Source organism: Otolemur garnettii, unplaced genomic scaffold (assembly GCF_000181295.1).
Source record: "Otolemur garnettii isolate 467f Iridium unplaced genomic scaffold, OtoGar3 scaffold00005, whole genome shotgun sequence".
Lineage (NCBI taxonomy): Eukaryota > Metazoa > Chordata > Mammalia > Primates > Galagidae > Otolemur > Otolemur garnettii.
In genome coordinates, this window is record NW_003852400.1 from 25,848,660 (window position 1) to 25,865,413 (window position 16,754).

The following is a 16,754-nucleotide window of genomic DNA, read 5'->3' on the forward strand; positions in this document are numbered from 1 at the left end:
GATCAACTGTCCTTTTCCTGCTTCAGGTTAGATCATTTTAAGTGTATAGCACTTACTAAATAGGGGTTGGCAAACATTGCTAACTGTAGTTTCATTAGTATTTCAAAATTGGAGATTTAAACTGTGCTCAGAATTTAGGTTTTTGAAAAAAATCTGCTATATTCTGTAATATTTTGATAATAAACTTTGAAAAGATATTTTGAAGTTGCGTAATTATATACTAGAGTGACCCATTATTAAAAAACCATCTTGTTGAGTATTTGTTTTGTTTTTTGTTTTTTTTTTGAGACAGAGCCTCAAGCTGTCCCCCTGGGTAGAGTGCTGTGGCATTACAGCTCACAGCAACCTCCAACTCCTGGGCTCAAGCGAGTCTCCTGCCTCCGCCTCCCAAGCAGCTGGGACCACAGGCGCCCGCCACAACGCCCGGCTATTTTTTGTTTGCAGCCGTCATTGTTGTTTGGCGGGTCCGGGCTGGGGATTCGAACCCGCCACCTTAGGTGTACGTGGCTGGCGCCTTAGCCGGTTGAGCTATAGGCTCCGAGCCCTTGTTGAGTATTTGCTCACACTTTATCTTTTTGAGTATCATGGCTATATATTAGTATAGACATAGAGATTAGTGTAGCTTTAATGTAGCTTCAGTGATCATTCAAGAAATGTTTGTGTTAGGTATTATACTTGTTGTTAGCATACAGTGGTAAACTAATGTATTTTTTCATCCTTTTTCACATAGCAAATATTTTTTAAATCCATGCTATGTGTGAGAAACTATATTTGGCCCTTATAAAATAAATATTGTATTCAAGGTATAATTGGTGTGCTCACATTTTATCTCTAAACAGGGTTAGGTTAATTCATTTAAAATTTGCTAAGCATTTTATCCACTATTCCCACTATCATAATATGAATTATTATGCTTTTATGCTTACCTAAATTAGCTTGAACTTTTTGTTACTCTGTTTTAAAGTTGCCACTCTGTTTATATGTATTTTTCTTTCATTAGATGAAACTTAGAATAGCTTCATTTTGTGGTTTCTATAATATGTTTAAATTTAGCATATGTTATTGCTTGAATTTATTTTAATATACTCTATAGTTAGGACTAGGATGATGACACTGGCCCTTTCTCTCTCAGCACACATATACACATACCTTCTTGCAGAAGTCTGAACTGTATTGTTGGCTGTGGCTTCTTGTGTAGTAATGTAGTAATATGTAGTAATAATGTGTAGTAATCCTGGACAGTGATGCCTTGTGAGGCTACTGAGATGAGTAGGGTTTGGCTTTGACTAAATATCTGGTACTAGTGAACTAGAATGGAAACTGATAAGTTATTAATATGTTATACTACCATTTATTTGATATCTTGATCTAATGCACAATGTCCTATTTTTCTTTATTATACTCTGAATTTACCTATTTTTGGTTTTTATCCACTTCATTTTTTACTTTAAAGAATTACTACCATTATAACCATTAACATTACTGCTAGTTATATTAGTTGAAGTTTAGGGCAGATGCTCTGTTTTACTTTGTACTAAGCATGTGGGAAAAAAATCTTTATACTGATATTCCCATTTAATGAACTAACTGTTAAACTTCATGGTAAAACAAATAATGTTAGATGAATCATGTTTTGTGAGGTGACTTGTTTTTTGTAGTAGACCTCAGAGTTATAGGGTTTAATCAGAATCATTGTTGATTCCAATACCCCAGAATACTCATCATTGGTCGATTTTTTTTTTTTATGTTGCATGTGGAACACTGAAGAAAAACTTAAGGCCTGTGGATATAACCATACAATACACTATCTGAAATTGCATATAGAAATTTTGGGAAATAGGAAGGTATAGGGAAAGTAGTGAAATTTATTGTTAACATTTGTTCTTTTTAAAATATTCCATTCTTGAATTAAGGACCTTAAAATACAAAAAGAAAGTAAATATATAGTACAATAATTAAATCTTTTGATTATTTGACTCATTATATTAATAATGTAGTGATTCTAGAGCAGCAGCTCTTAACCCATGGGTCATGACCCACAGGAACTGTATTAAAGGGTCGGGGCATTAGAAAGGTTGAGAACCACTGTTCTAGAGGCTTTACTGGTTACAATTTTTAATCTTAATGTTTCTATAACTCTGTTTTCAAGGTAAGTTTGGTGGATATGTATGCCTCACCAAATAGCACCTGTGTCATTTTAGCATTTCAGCATTTACTGTGGTTTCTGATATCTGGAAGGCCCTGCAGTGAATATTTGCTGAATCTTTACATAGGATTTACATAGAGATTTCTGTTTTAGCTGTGTATATAGCTAGCTTCTCATCACTAAATGATTGTTAGAGCACGCAGTTCTATCAGATATCTGGCAGAAATTAGTTTATGCTTGTGTTAACCATTTTCTAAAATGACTAATGCTTTGAGTAATTAAATGGCTTCATTTAGGGCCCATCATTCAGTATTGGTGATGGAAAAGCACTGGTTTAGACCTTCACATAAAATTAAGGATCTGGGTGCTTTTGCTGGTAGAAGTAGGTGGGACAAAGATGGGTGATGTCAGGATAGTCCACATTTTGAAAGATAGACAATGGGTTTCTACAGAGTAAGTTTTTAAGTCACATTTAGAATTCTGTGATCTGGGAAGGCTCTGTAGAATCAGCTTTTGTTTTAGAGAAACTCAAAACCATCTTTTTAAAAATTTGATGGGCTCTTTCAATTAAAAATTTAAATGTCTTTATAGTCCCTCCTGTCTTTAGACCATGATTATACTGAGCTCCAAGTAAGGAGAATGTGAAAAATAAATTTTCACTTCATTATAATTTAAAAAATTTTAAACTATAAAACGAACTTTGAGGTGGTTATTTGCTTTACAGAATGTCTCACTTAACCTGCATATAAAATGATAAAATGATTCTAGTTACCAAAATGTTATTTACACAAACTTTTTAGGAAGTCTGTTACACAAGGTTGAGGTTCATCTGAGGTTGTAAAAACATATTACTAAATAGTGTAATTTGTCATTGCTAAACAAAATGTTCTGTTGACATATAGCAAAATTAATATTTTAAGCTATTATAAATGAACATAACTGGATCTTTTCTATTCCCTTTCTAGTAGTTTTAAAATTAAAGAAATTTGCTAATCAACTCCTAAAAGGGAAAGAACTCATATGCACTAATGATTTTATTTCTCTCATTTTTCTGTGAAAAGATATGCTTTATGTTAGATAACTGTCCCAATGCCTTTTCTGGAATATTTTGCTCTTATTAATAAAAGTATTACTTCAGTTATAATTTCATAAGAAATTGTTCCCAACCAGCTTCGTGGAGGAAGTATTCCTCCTCCCTTCAAGAAAAACTTGACAAAACCTTTTTCACATATTGATATTGGCAGGGCAAAGCATAATTAGACTAAAAATTAATGTTGGATTATGATTTTATTTATAATTGTGTGTTCCTACAGGGTGATTTGAACTTAATGTTTCTATATGTACTTAAGAACCAAGAGATTAAATGAGCAGCTAATCTTTATTCCTAAAGGTCTTCTCAGTCTGTGTGTATACAATATTTGTGCATGTATGAAAGTGCTGTCATGCCTGCACACACAGGCAGGAGCCCAAGAGCCCTACGGTTCACATTTCTTTCTCAGTGATTACTGAATAATCAATGGCTCATAATAACTTTCTCCTCATAGAGGTTCACGATCATCTTTTTGTGATACTTTAATATACTGAGTGGTAGGTAATGACTTAAGAATTTTGCTCACCACATTTAAGATAAAGTCAGTGGATACCCAACCCGACACATTCCTGAACATCTTCCTTGTGAGTAAGGGGAAATTAACTATTTATGGTGTTACAGTTAACATTTCCTTCCTGGAGACATGTGTTGAATACTAAATTTCTTGACTAAACTGTTTACTTTTGGTTATTTGGTAAGAAATAAGTTTGTTTTATGGGTATAAAGAAGAATTTATCAGTTCAGATATAAATTCCCTTTTCTGAATTATCTACCATGTTTACAAAGACAAACCAGTCATCTACAGTTTAATTTTCTTAACCAATTTATCATTTTCTCTGCTTACATTGGCTTTGTAATTTTTGAGCAATTATGTTGATATTTAAATTCCAAATTGAAACAAGCATTGAAAATATAGTTAATGTATTTTTTACTGGCTAGGGTGGGTATTCTTATACATGGTACCTGTGTACATAAAATTAGAACACCCATAATCCTTACATTTTACAAATCTAAATACAAAGAGAACCAAAAATTTATACAAATTTTAAAAAAGGGGAAAAAAACTGTATTAAAATTGTAGTACTTAAAGTCACATTTGCCTTCTTCAATTCAAGAGATAAAAGATACAGTATACAATGTAAACATTATCAGGATATATTGAGTATTAACAATTTTAATATAGTTTTTTCCTTTTTAAAAATGTGTATACACCTTTTGGCACTCTCTGTATTTTAAAACATTATTTAACTGTCTTTGGATGTTTTGCTCTTGCCTTCATCATCTTGTTGATCCTGTTACCATCTCTATGAAAAGTATCTATGAAAAGTTTTAATTTAAAGTATATTCAGGGTTGACACCTATAGCTCAAGTGGCTAGGGCACTAGCCACATACACTGGAGCTGATGGGTTTGAATCCAGCCTGGGCCCGCCAAACAACAACAATGACAACTATAACCAAAAGAAAAGAAAGAAAAAAAAATAGCCAGGCGTTGTGGCAGACACCTGTGGTCCCAGCTACTTGGGAGGCTGAATCAAGAGGATCGCTTAAGCCCAAGAGTTTGAAGTTGCTATGAGCTATGATGCTATGGCACTCTACCCAGGGCAACAGCTTGAAGCTGTCTCAAAAAAAAAAAAAAGTATATTCAACCTGTGTTTCATAAAATAGAATGCATCATACTTCCTTAGTAGGGGAATTCATATCACTTTACATGCTTAGAAAGAATGGCCTAGTGTGTATTTTTCCAAGAGAAGAAAACCTACAACTTATTAACAAACTTTTTATAATTACAGATTTAGGTCATCACTTTAATGATTTATAAGTAATAAGATATGATTAGAAGTATAGTTATCAAGATAAGAGTTTTGAATGATTTAAGTTTAAACTCAGAGATTTGGTATGGAAATAGAGTTGGTTTATTTTTGTTTATGGCTAAGAGATATTCAGACCTGGAACATCATTGGATTGAGTTCTCACTTGCTGCTAGCATAATCCTTGACTTTTTCTCTCTATTGTACTGATTCCTGTATCTTGTCCCATCTCCTCAGAATTATCTCCTGAATCTGGTGACTTCTTTCCATTCTCTCCAGGCCCTAATTATTATTTGTTGGTGGGATTGTTGGAATTGTCACGTGGTAAGTTTTCTCATGCCAGTTGTCTCAACATCTTTAATTTAGCCATTGTTTTGTTACAAGCATAGTCTTGTGTTTTTTTTTTTCTTTAAATCTGATTTTAGTGAAAGATTTTTATTGGTTTCTTGGCAAATAAGGGGTAAAGCCCAAAATCCATAGCTTGACATAAAAGACTCATCTCAATATCTTCCCTGGCATACCTTGTATTTCTGCCAAATTGATCGTAACTTTAAATTTAAAATGTTGTTCTTTTATAGCTCCATATTTTGGATACATTTTCTCTGTCAGGAAAACCTGTGCCTCCAATACTCTTACTTTTTGGCCTGAAAACCCCTACTTTTTTTTTTTTTTTTTTTTTTGCAGTTTTTAGGTATCTCCTTTCTCTGTGCAAAGTATTCCTAACTTTTCCAGGTAAAAGATAGGTTTCACTTTCCCTGAACATTTGAAGCACTATATTTATACCTTTATGTTGTATTATAGCTGCTTCAGGAAGAACTCCAAACCTGTGCTTGCTTTGAGGAAAACATTCCTTCCACTGTTTGCTCTCTTTAAACAGTGGAAGAATCATTAGTACAGAAAAAGACTTCTGTGATTAAATGTTGGGTGATCCCATACACACCAAGCAGTAGATAACACCTGGGTGTCGTCTAATTGAATTTCCACACTATCTATCTAGAGAAAGCCTCATATCCCACAGGCTGAGAGCCCAGTCCCCAAAACTGCCTCCTCCTTCAGACACCAATCACAAGTCTGAGCCTCTGTAATTTCTGAGTAATAGGCTTCAAGTTGCTTTAGCAATCTCCCCCCCCCCCACTACATCCCCAGTTTTGATTAACTTGCTAGAGCAGCTTAGAAAATTCAGAGACCCATTCATATTTATCAGTTTATTATAAAGGATATTAGAGAGGATACAGATGAAGAGGTGTGTAAGGTGACTTATGGGAGTCTGGTTGCAGAACTTACATGTTTTCCCTGGGCATACCATCCTTCAGGAATCTCTGCATGTTCTGTAATCCAGAGGCTGTCCAAACCCAGACCTTTGGGTTTTTATGGACGACCATGAGAAATGTGATTAGAGTATGAAGTGGGACTTTCTCTGGAATGAGAGTCTTTTTACTCTCAGAAAGGTAGTGGAAGCCAGGGAGATACTATATCCTGAGGCCTGCTCCTGAATCCTAACATACCCAACATTATAACAAAAGACATAATAGAGGTAGTTATGAACTGGGAACCATGGATGTAAACCTACCAACCCCCCCCCCCCCAAATAGCTGTTTACAGTATTTGTCTTCTGGCATTTCAGTTTGGGAGCTGTTTTGGACTGTCTTGTGGACTGTTTTGGATCTCATTGTCCGCTAAATACGTGTATTTCTCTCCCTGAATGTGTTTTTTGTTTTTATTTTTTTTAGAGCCAGAGTCTCTCTCTGTTGCCCTAGACAGAGTGCCATGGCAGCAGTCTAGTTCATGTAACCTCAGACTCCTGGGCTCAAGAGAGTCTCTTGCCTCAGCCTCCCAAGTAGGTGGGACCACAGGCACCACAATGCTTAGGTGTTTTTTCATTTTTAGTAAAAACGGGGTCTCATTCTTGCTCAGGCTAGTCAAACTCCTGAGCTAAAGTGATTATTCCACCTCAGCCTAAAAGAATGCTAGGATTACAGGCATGACCCACTGCCCCCTGCCTCACCTGAGTGTTTTGATTTATTCTGTCAGCTTGCCTGAAATTTTACTAATTAAAGATCCTTTGGGATTGACAATTATCTTTTTTTTTTTTTTAATTGGGGCTTTGCTCTGGATTAGGCTTTTGCTTAAGGAAATGTTGTGGCTGGTTTGATCTTCTATCTAGATCACTCAAACTTTCTCCATACTAGCAATAAGACTATTTTCATTTTCTTATCATTTGTGTGTTCACTGGAGTAGCACTTTTAATTTTCTTTAAGAACTTTTCCCTTGCATTCACAACTTGGCTAACTGTTTCAGCCTATCTTAGCTTTTGATACACATATACCTTTCTTAGTAAGCTTAATCATTTATAACAAGATTTAAAGTGAGGGAGCTGAGACTCTTTCTTTTCACTTGAACATTCAGAGGTCATTATGGGGTTATTAAGTGCCCTAATTTCAATACTGTTGTGTCTCAGGAATAGGGAGACCCAAATAGAGGGACAGTGAAGGGAGAATGGCCAATCGGTACAGCAGTCAAAACATGTTTATCAATTGTTTGTTGTCTTATTGATTATATAGGCAGGGTTCATGGTGCCCCTAAACAATTAGAATAGCAACATCTAACGTCGCTGATCACAGATCACTGTAACAGATTCACTAATAATGAAAAATCTTGAAATATTATGAGAATTATCAAAATGTGACACAGAGACACAAGGTGAGCACAGGCTATTGGAAAATTTATGCTGATAGACTTGCTCAACAGAAGATTGCTGCAAACCTTAAATTTGTAAAAAAAATACAGTATCTGTGAAGTCTAATGAATACAGTGTGTCTATCTTATAACTGACTCCTGTACTTCTAGGTAGACCTGGTTTTTAGACTGTTAGCATTTCTAGTCCCATGACCCCTTTACTTTTTTTCCTTAGATTTTTTTGTACCCTTTCTCTTACCGCCCAATAGGTACAGTACATTTACCACTTTTTTTCTTTTTTGGTGGGGGTAGAGACAGAATCTCACTTTGTCACCCTTGGCAGAGTGCTGTGGCGTCACAGCTCACAGAAACCTCAAACTCTTGGGCTCAAATGATTCTCTTGCCTCAGCCTCCAGAGTAGTTGGGGCTACAGGCATCTTGTCTTTTTTTTTTTTTTAAGTTCAGATTTCTCTGAAAGAATATCATTGAGAGTCATTATCTTTGTATGAATTAGTTAAATTAGATTATATTCCTTGTGATACTAAGCTGAGAACAAGAGTACCAAGAGAAGGAGAGTTTTCATGAAGGGGAGAAGGGACTGATGGATGTAAATACTTTTTGGAGAGAAAAATGTTAGTTTTCAGTAAGATTTGATGATGTGGATATGTGAAAATACAGTCCCTCATCTCTGTATGATTCCACATCCCAAAACTTAGAACTCAGGTTAACAGTGGCATCTCTATTGCCATGAGTTTACCATTTCTAAAAAGGTTTTTATGGTTAAGTCTGATGTTAAAAAGATTCAGAAAGTTTAATGTTACTATATATTTTATTTTAATGTTGATAAGCAAAGTTGTTATTAGTTATATATACTTATCAATTTGAAATTATATATCACCTTGAGTTGATAAATAAGTGATGAAAATCCTGACCAATCCCTCAAAAAGAACGTCACTGTTCTTCAAACATTCAGAGAGATCACCTTACGGAATACGTATCTTGACTTTTTTTGAAGTCTTTTAAAAGAAATATCTTTAGCTCTAGAGCATTTCATTTAGAATAGGTTTAGTGAGAATGAATCTCTTTTGGGGTAGTTATGACTTTTGAAAATAACCAAAAGTCATTAATTGGAGACAGAGTGATTGTAATTACCTTTTTTTTGATGACAAAATTATGATGTTTATGTAATGAGACTCACTTTAAAATTTGGTTTGGGCGGCACCTGTGGCTCAAAGGAGTAGGGCACTGGCCCCATTTGCTGGAGGTGGCAGGTTCAAACCCAGCCCTGGCCAAAAAAAAACTTGCAGAAAAAATAAAAAGTAAATTTAAAATTTGGTTTGAACTATCTTCAAGGGTAATTCAGAAAAATGAAGTTAAGCCTTTCTATAATGGAGACTTCTGTGAGTTCATCTAATCCTTTTTCTCTCTTTCTTGAGCCTACTTTATACTATATTCTCTAGCCCCCTTTGATAAATGTTTGATGAGGCTAAATAATAAAGACCATTTTCATCCTTTTTTAGTAAAAATTGCTAATTTATCTTCCTCATTCTTTCTTTCCCCTCATCTACCAGCTAGCTGAGAGAATCTAGTATAGGACTCTGATCAAGGCCAGAGGTGAGTAGTGGAGCCTTAGGATGAAGGAAGTCTGAATCCCTAAAAGATTATGTGGGGCACCATCTGTTGGTCAGGGAGATGGACATTGGGCTTTTATTGTTACAAGCCACTAGTTTTTTCAGATTGTAGTTGCTAGCATTACTAATTTTTCTGCACCTTAGAGTTTAAAGAAAGTGGTCTGCTACTTTGAAAATTCACCTTGGGGGTCTCACTCTTTCCTTAGCTGAACTGTCTCATTGGCAAGCGTGTTTTATTGTGTGTTGTCAGTGTTTCTGTTTGTGCAGGAGACACTCCATTGAGTTTGACTATGCAATTTTGGTATTTATTTTGGTGTAATTTAACTAAAGATCCTATAATTAGTCTTTGATTAAAATTTAAAAACCTCTTTTAAAAGAAGTTCAAAGAAGGTGGCACCTGTGGCTCAAAGGAGTAGGGTGCTGGCCCCATATGCTGGAGGTAGTGGGTTCAAATGCAGCCCTGGCCAAAAACTGCAAAAAAAAAAAAAAAAAAAAAAAAAGCTCAAAGATGTTTTAAGCAATGGCAACCTCTTGGAAATAAGCCCATGGTCTTTCAAAGTGGCAAGAACAAGAAGTATAGAATATTTGTCGAATAGTCTTGTTATTTTATATAGACAAGTTGTGTTTATTGGCTTGTGTACGTAGTTCTGTACTATATGAACTTATCCCAATTACTTATTTACAAAATATCTAAGCATAGGAATACATTTATATAGACGAAAATAGAATGGCAGTGGAACCTGTCTTATATATACTTTATTCGAAATGATTTTAATTGTTTATTTATTTTTGAGTCAGAGTCTCAAGCTATCACCCTGGGTAGAGTGCCCTGGTGTCATAGCTCACATAAATCTCCAACTCTTAGGCTCAAGAGATCCTCTTGGCTCAGTTTTTCTAATAGAGATGGGATTTCGATTTGCTCAGGCTGGTCTCAAACACATGAGCTTAAGCTATCCCACTTGCCTTGGCCTCCCAGAGTTCTAGGATTAAAGGCATGAGCCACTGCGCCCGGCCTTCACAATAATTTTAGATGAGCCCCACATGAAGAATATTAAAGAGAAATATGGAGCTCTTGTATTTGAGGCTCTTTCAAAAAGTCTGCTTTGGTAGATAAGGAGGTCCAGAATATATACCACGCAATTTTTAGTTTTTGAACATTTATTTCATAAGATCTAAGGAGAGGATAGACAAATAATACCTACAAGTTAAACAAATGTTGCTTTAGTACATGTATTAGGTATTGGAGAAATGAAAATGTGACAAATGCCTTGTCTTTAAAAGGAGCCCACTTTCTGGCATTAAGTCTTGCATTAATCATTTAAGTGCAAAGTAAACAGGTTTGGAGATTTTTTTTTCTTTCCTTTAATGCTAAAGTGAAAGTAAAATATGTAAAATATAGTTGAAAAGAGAGGTAGATACAAGTGAATGATGGAACATCTCCATGAAAAAGAAATGAATTGCATTAGTTATAATGCTCAGAATATATACTGTTCGGTTGTCCTATCATAGCACTAAATACATAGAAGAGATTTAAAATTGGAGCCGCCTTTTTTTGGTATGATTGGCTTGGTGTGGTTTTGTTCTCTTCACGCTTTGAGATGTTTTTCAGTTGGAGATACTGTTCAGTTTTTTTGACAAATGTCCCAGCTATTCTAGGTATTGTTCATGAGTATTACTGTATCCAAAACTATAATCTGAGATTAATTCACTGATTTCTTAGGAATTTAGATTACACAATACTGTTTAATTGTTAAGGGATACTTTTAAAAACTTAAACGCTAACTTTGTAACTTTGGTTAATTTTTGTCTCCTGGGCAGTGCCATTTTGACTGAAGCATAGTTCAATCAGTAATATTAAGTGATCGTGTTCTACAAAGTTTTAAGGGCCAATTTTATGTTTCTTCTAGAGAAATAAGATATGATGCTATTCTAAAATATTTTATGGTGCTTTTCCTTACACTTAGTCATGCCACTGGTATTATTGCTTTAGTTGCTCTTCAGTCCTGGCCATCTTTTATACACAACATTTGTAGAATTGTTGGAGTGGAAGGTGTTCTGTTGTATGTAAACACAGACTGGTGTTTACCATGTTTTGTTTTACTCGTTTGTATAAGACATTTTCCTTCAGGATATTTCTCACAGCTTTTGGCCATTTCCAACTTTAATGAAACCTTCAGTTTTGGATATAGTACTGCTTCACAGCTACAGATTTGATTTTTTGGTGTCAATATTTACGAAAATAAATGCTAGAATAAACATCTGTGTTTCCTTATTTCTGAAGTCTACATTCTGTTAAATGTATTTATTTGGGGTATGTTCTAGAGAAGTGTAGTTAGTTGTGTATTTCCTAGTCCACAGCATATTCACCATTGGCTGGATTTGGGGACACAGCGTGGGAGGAAAATACAGCTTGTAGGCTAGATTTAATTTACAAGGATATTTTGCATTGAGCAAATCATTGGCATCCATACATTTCCTATGCAGATTTCTATTTATCATTTGCCTAGCACCACTAGATTAACTTGACTGTCAATCATATCTTAATGAGGTTAAGCAATTACTCTTTCTCTGAACCTTTTTCCTTAATCTCTTCTACTGTTCACTTTGTTATTAGGGTATTATGAGTTAATCTGCAGTTATTATTACATAAATAACATTTAAATGCTGGAATCTTTTGTTTATAAATTGTATGTTGTTAAAATATATTTGAGTTTAGGATGCTACAAATTTTCAGTTTAGAGATAATGAGAAGAGTTATTCACTTGTCTAGGAGACTGTTTTGTTTTCTGTGTCATATAAAGTCATTATTATTTATTCAAATAAGAGATAAGAAAGCTGATAATTTTCTAAGGAAGAACATCACTTTTCAGATTATTTTTCAAAAATCAGAGGAACTGACACTAACTATATTATTTTGCGTAATATAATTTGATTGTGCTTTTGTAGTGACTCTGTTAATAGCCATAATCAGTTTTTAGCCTTAAAAATAATTTTAGGGACTCTTTTTTTATTGATATGTCCAGTAGCTGGAAGGAGACTGGTTATTCTCTTTGTTCCTTAAATAGTTGTAAACCAGTGGACAGGGGAAAACAAACTGTCCCTGACCCACCCACCCCCGCCCCCATTGGAATGTGATTATTTAAGAGGCCCTTCTAGATTTACCCATTGCCAGGAAAAAGTCTTCCTCAAAGCTGCTTTTTGTCTTCTCTTTTCCACATGACCTTTCTTCAAGCCCCTTAGTCTATTGCCTCACCATGTCTCATGGTAAATACCTTTCCTCATAAAAGGAATTCCTATCCTTTGATCCCTTCCTGTATTCTTGCTATAGGCTTCCAGAGAATGTACTTTAGAGGAGTGGGGCATCCGCCCCATAAACTGGGGTGGCGGGTTCAAGGTCAGCCCCAGCCAAAACTGCGAAAAAAAAAAAAAAAAAAAAAAAAGAACTTTGTGATTCTTAGCTCTGGAAGGATTGAGTAAATGTGAATGATCTGATTTCAATTACTTTCCACTCTAGATTGAGCAGCAGCTGATTTCTTTACTAGAAATACCTCTCCAGGATTAGCCAACACAATACAAATATTTTGCAGGCCTGGGCATGATGGTTCATGCCTGTAATACCAGCACTTTGGGAAGCTGAGGCAGGAGGATGGCTTGAGGCAGGAGTTGGAGATTATTTTACACAACCCAGTGAGACTCTGCCTCTACTCACCACCTCAAAAAAATTTAGCTGAGCATGGTAGGACATGCCTCTAGTCCCAGCTACTTAGGAGGCCAAGGCAGGAGGATCACTTGAGGCCAGGAGTTGAGGTTTGCATTGAGCTATGATCACTACCTCTGTACTTTAGCCTAAGTAATAGAGTGAGACTGTGTTTAAAAAAAATAAAAGTACCTGCATATATACATTTTAAGAAAGCAAAAAACCGTCTTCAGTTTGCAATACTGAAGTAATATTTGACTTCTGCAATTATAAGAGGTGCTCAGTGTGTCTTGTATTTATCTTTTGTTAATTGGTATATAGTATTACAATTTTATTTTATTTTTTTTGCAAATTATTTTTATTTTTATTTTTTATTGAATGGTAACTAGGTACATTAATGCAATTCTGGGGTACAGTGTGGTGTTTTCACATACAATTTGAAACATTTCCATCAAACTGGTTAACATAGTCTTCATGTCATTTTCTTAGTTATTGTGTTAAAATGTTCATATTCTACTCTTAGAAAGATTCACTTGTACCCTTATAAGATAAACCACAGAAGTGATCCCTCCAGTTCCCCTCCCTCCACCCAGTCCCCCCTCCCTTCTTCCTCCCTGCTCTCCATATTCTTAGGCTGTTATTAGGTTATAGCTTTCATATGAAAGCTATAAATTAATTTCATAATAGGGCTGTGTACATTGGATATTTTTTCTTGCATTCTTGTGATACTTTGCTAAGAAGAACATTTTCCACCTCCATCCATGTGAACATGAAGGACATAAAGTCTCTATCTTTATGGATGCATAGTATTCCATGGTATACATATACCACAGTTTGTTGATCCATTCATGGATCGATGGGCACTTGGGCTTCTTCCATGACCTGGCAATTATGAGTATTACAATTTTAATACAGTTTTTTCTTAAAATGTGTATACTTTTTGCACTCCTTGTATATGTGTGTGTATCTAGAAAGATTTTAATAAGTCACATTTAGTTATCAGATACTCTGGAAGTTCATAGTCTTAAATTCAAATGTGGTGAGAAGAAAGCTATGTAATTTTCCTATCCTTCAGTGGTCATTTTTTTTTTTATTTAATGATGGAAGACCTTAAAGATGCTGAAAATGGTGTTACTCTTCTTTCTCAAAGGTACTAAGTTGAATGGCTCATACCTTTTACTAGTCCTTATGTTAATTCCTTTCCAAGATTTTGATTGGAATGTATTCTTTGATAGATTCTTCAAGAAAGACATGCAAACAATATTTAAGTTCTTTTTTGCTTGAGTTTGACTTTAGCAGTGTTAAAATATGTTTGATGTGTTGCTCGTTTCTCCCGTGTACATACATGTTCTTTGAATATGTAGTTTCAAGTTATGTTTTAAGAGAGTTTTAAATATTACAATTTTTGGTATTTTTTGTTTTGTTCCTTTGGTCATCTTTAGGGACTCTTGTATACATATTTTGGACCTTCCTTGTTACCCATCATTTTCTCTTGAAATCTTTTTATCTCTTATTTTTTCTCAAATTCTAAAATGTGTCTTCCATTTTCTGTTTCTGTTAAGGCATTATCCATTGTATTTATTCATTTCATTCGTGTGTTGCTTGTAATTTATTCTTCATTTCTGAAATGAGTTTTGTTTTTTTCTAAGTCTTTTCGGTTAGGAAGTTCTTGAGTTTACCCTTAGCAGCTAAGTTATTTTTTTCTCCTTAACAATTAAAGAGGATTGTCCAACATAAGTGCCTAAGAAATGAATGAAATAATCACAGACTATAGTTCTGGATACAGCTTAGGTCACTTCTATTGTCATATCTTCCCTGCTGCCAAACATCATTTTTGATTTTTTTTAATTCTGAAGTTTTTCATCACTTAAATATTTTTAGCTTATTTTGAAATATTTCAGTTTTCAGGGCATGATTTTTTGGCATGCTTTTGTTATTCATGGGGACATTTTTTATTTCTAGTGTCTCTTTTTCCTTTATGGTATAACTTTATGTGGGACAAATCTGTTCTTTCTGTTGCTCATTTTTTAAGTGAAATGAATTTAGGATAGCATTTCTAGCAAGGCTCTAGTGCTCCCGCTTACATTGTTTTTGTAAAATGACTTTTAAAAATCTGCTTCTGCAGTCACCCTCCTTGACTCTTTTTCCCAGCTTTTCTTTACCCTTCTCTTTCTTTTGCTTCTCTTGCTCTTACTCTGCTCAGTTTTGATTCAACTATCAGTAATTTCTCCGAACTTTGGGACTCTGTGTCAGACGCAGTTTTTGTTTGTTAGATTGGAGAGTAGTCATATTGCTCCAGTACCTTAGGCTTTATTGAGTTGATGTCCTCTTGTTTTCACTTGTAAATCAAATCCAGTAGAACCCTCTCCCAATTTTAGCTGTCAGTATTACATTGGCCCCCCCCTTACATTACTCACTCGTGATTTGCATTCTCATTGTCTCACCATCGGAAGTCCACATGCTTTCCTTTTGCTGTCTCTCATACAGATGTTGATAATACCATGAACCAGTAACTTTTGATGCTACTCCTTTGCATTTGGTGTTTTGTGCTGCTATTTTGTGATATTGTTACATTGCAGATACAGAAATGTCCTGCTATAAGTAAACAATGCACTTAATACCCTAATAGGCCCATCCTAAAGTGAAAAAAAAAATTGTATTTTAAGCTATCATAAGTCCAGATGCTTCTTGTAATATATGACGGTGTTATATCCTGACAAAGTAAAAATATCATAAAGTCAAAATTTCTTAAGTTTAAACACTATAAATTGGGTGTCATCTGTATTTTCCTTGAGTCTTTGGTTTGGTTTTTGTCTTTGTCTGTTTTGTGTTGCTATACAGAACACTATAGACTTGTGTAATTTATAAAGAAAAGAAATTTATTTCTCATAGTTCTGGAAGTTAGAAAGTCCAGTACCAAGGTACCAGGTCTGGTGAGGGCCTTAATGTTATGTCATGCCATGGCAGGATGCAAGAGAGCAAGATAGGTGTTGAACTGTCTTTTCTAACAGCCCACTCTTGGAAAAAACAGTATTAATCTGTTCATTAGGGGGCCTGACCACTTAAGTGGTCTCACTTTTTAATATAGTTCCAATGGCAGTTTAATTTCAACATAAGTTTTTGTTTCAAAAATTTGGTAATTTCCGTCTTGATCTCATCTCTGACCCACCTATCATTCAGCATAAGGTTATTTAGCTTCCATGTTTTTGTATGTGTCTGCAGATTCCTGTTGTTACTGAGTTCAACTTTTATTCCATGATGGTCTGAGAAGATGCAAGGAATAATTTCTATTCTTTTAAATTTGCTGAGGTTAGACTTGTGACCTAAGATATGGTCGATTTTGGAGTATGTTCTGTGGGCCAATGAGAAAAATGTGTATTCAGTTTTGTTAGGATGAAATGTTCTGTAGATGTCCGTTAAATCCAAATGCTGAATGGTTAAGTTTAAATCTAAAATATCTTTGCTAAGGCTCAGCGCCTGTGGTTCAAACGGCTAAGGCGCCAGCCACATACACTTAAGGTGGCGGGTTCAAATCCCCAGCCCGGGCCTGCCAAACAACAATGATGGCTGCAACCAAAAAATGGCCAGGCGCTGTGGCGGGCACCTATAGTCCCAGCTACTTAGGAGGCTGAGGCAGGAGAGTCGCTTGAGCCCAGGAGTTGGAGGTTGCTGTGAGTGTGATGCCATGGCACTCTACCCAGGGGG

At 35.2% G+C, this 16,754-nt stretch overlaps 1 protein-coding gene and 1 non-coding gene across 3 annotated transcripts in view; one reads left to right on the top strand and one right to left on the bottom strand.

The window, feature by feature from the left end:
* GLCCI1 (glucocorticoid induced 1) overlaps positions 1–16,754 on the top strand; it is a 126,504-nt gene that overhangs the window by 10,367 nt on the left and 99,383 nt on the right. The window lies entirely within an intron of this gene.
* Positions 1,658–1,732, bottom strand: LOC111721990. The gene has a single exon (XR_002770964.1). It is a non-coding gene; the product is annotated as a small nucleolar RNA SNORD113/SNORD114 family (small nucleolar RNA).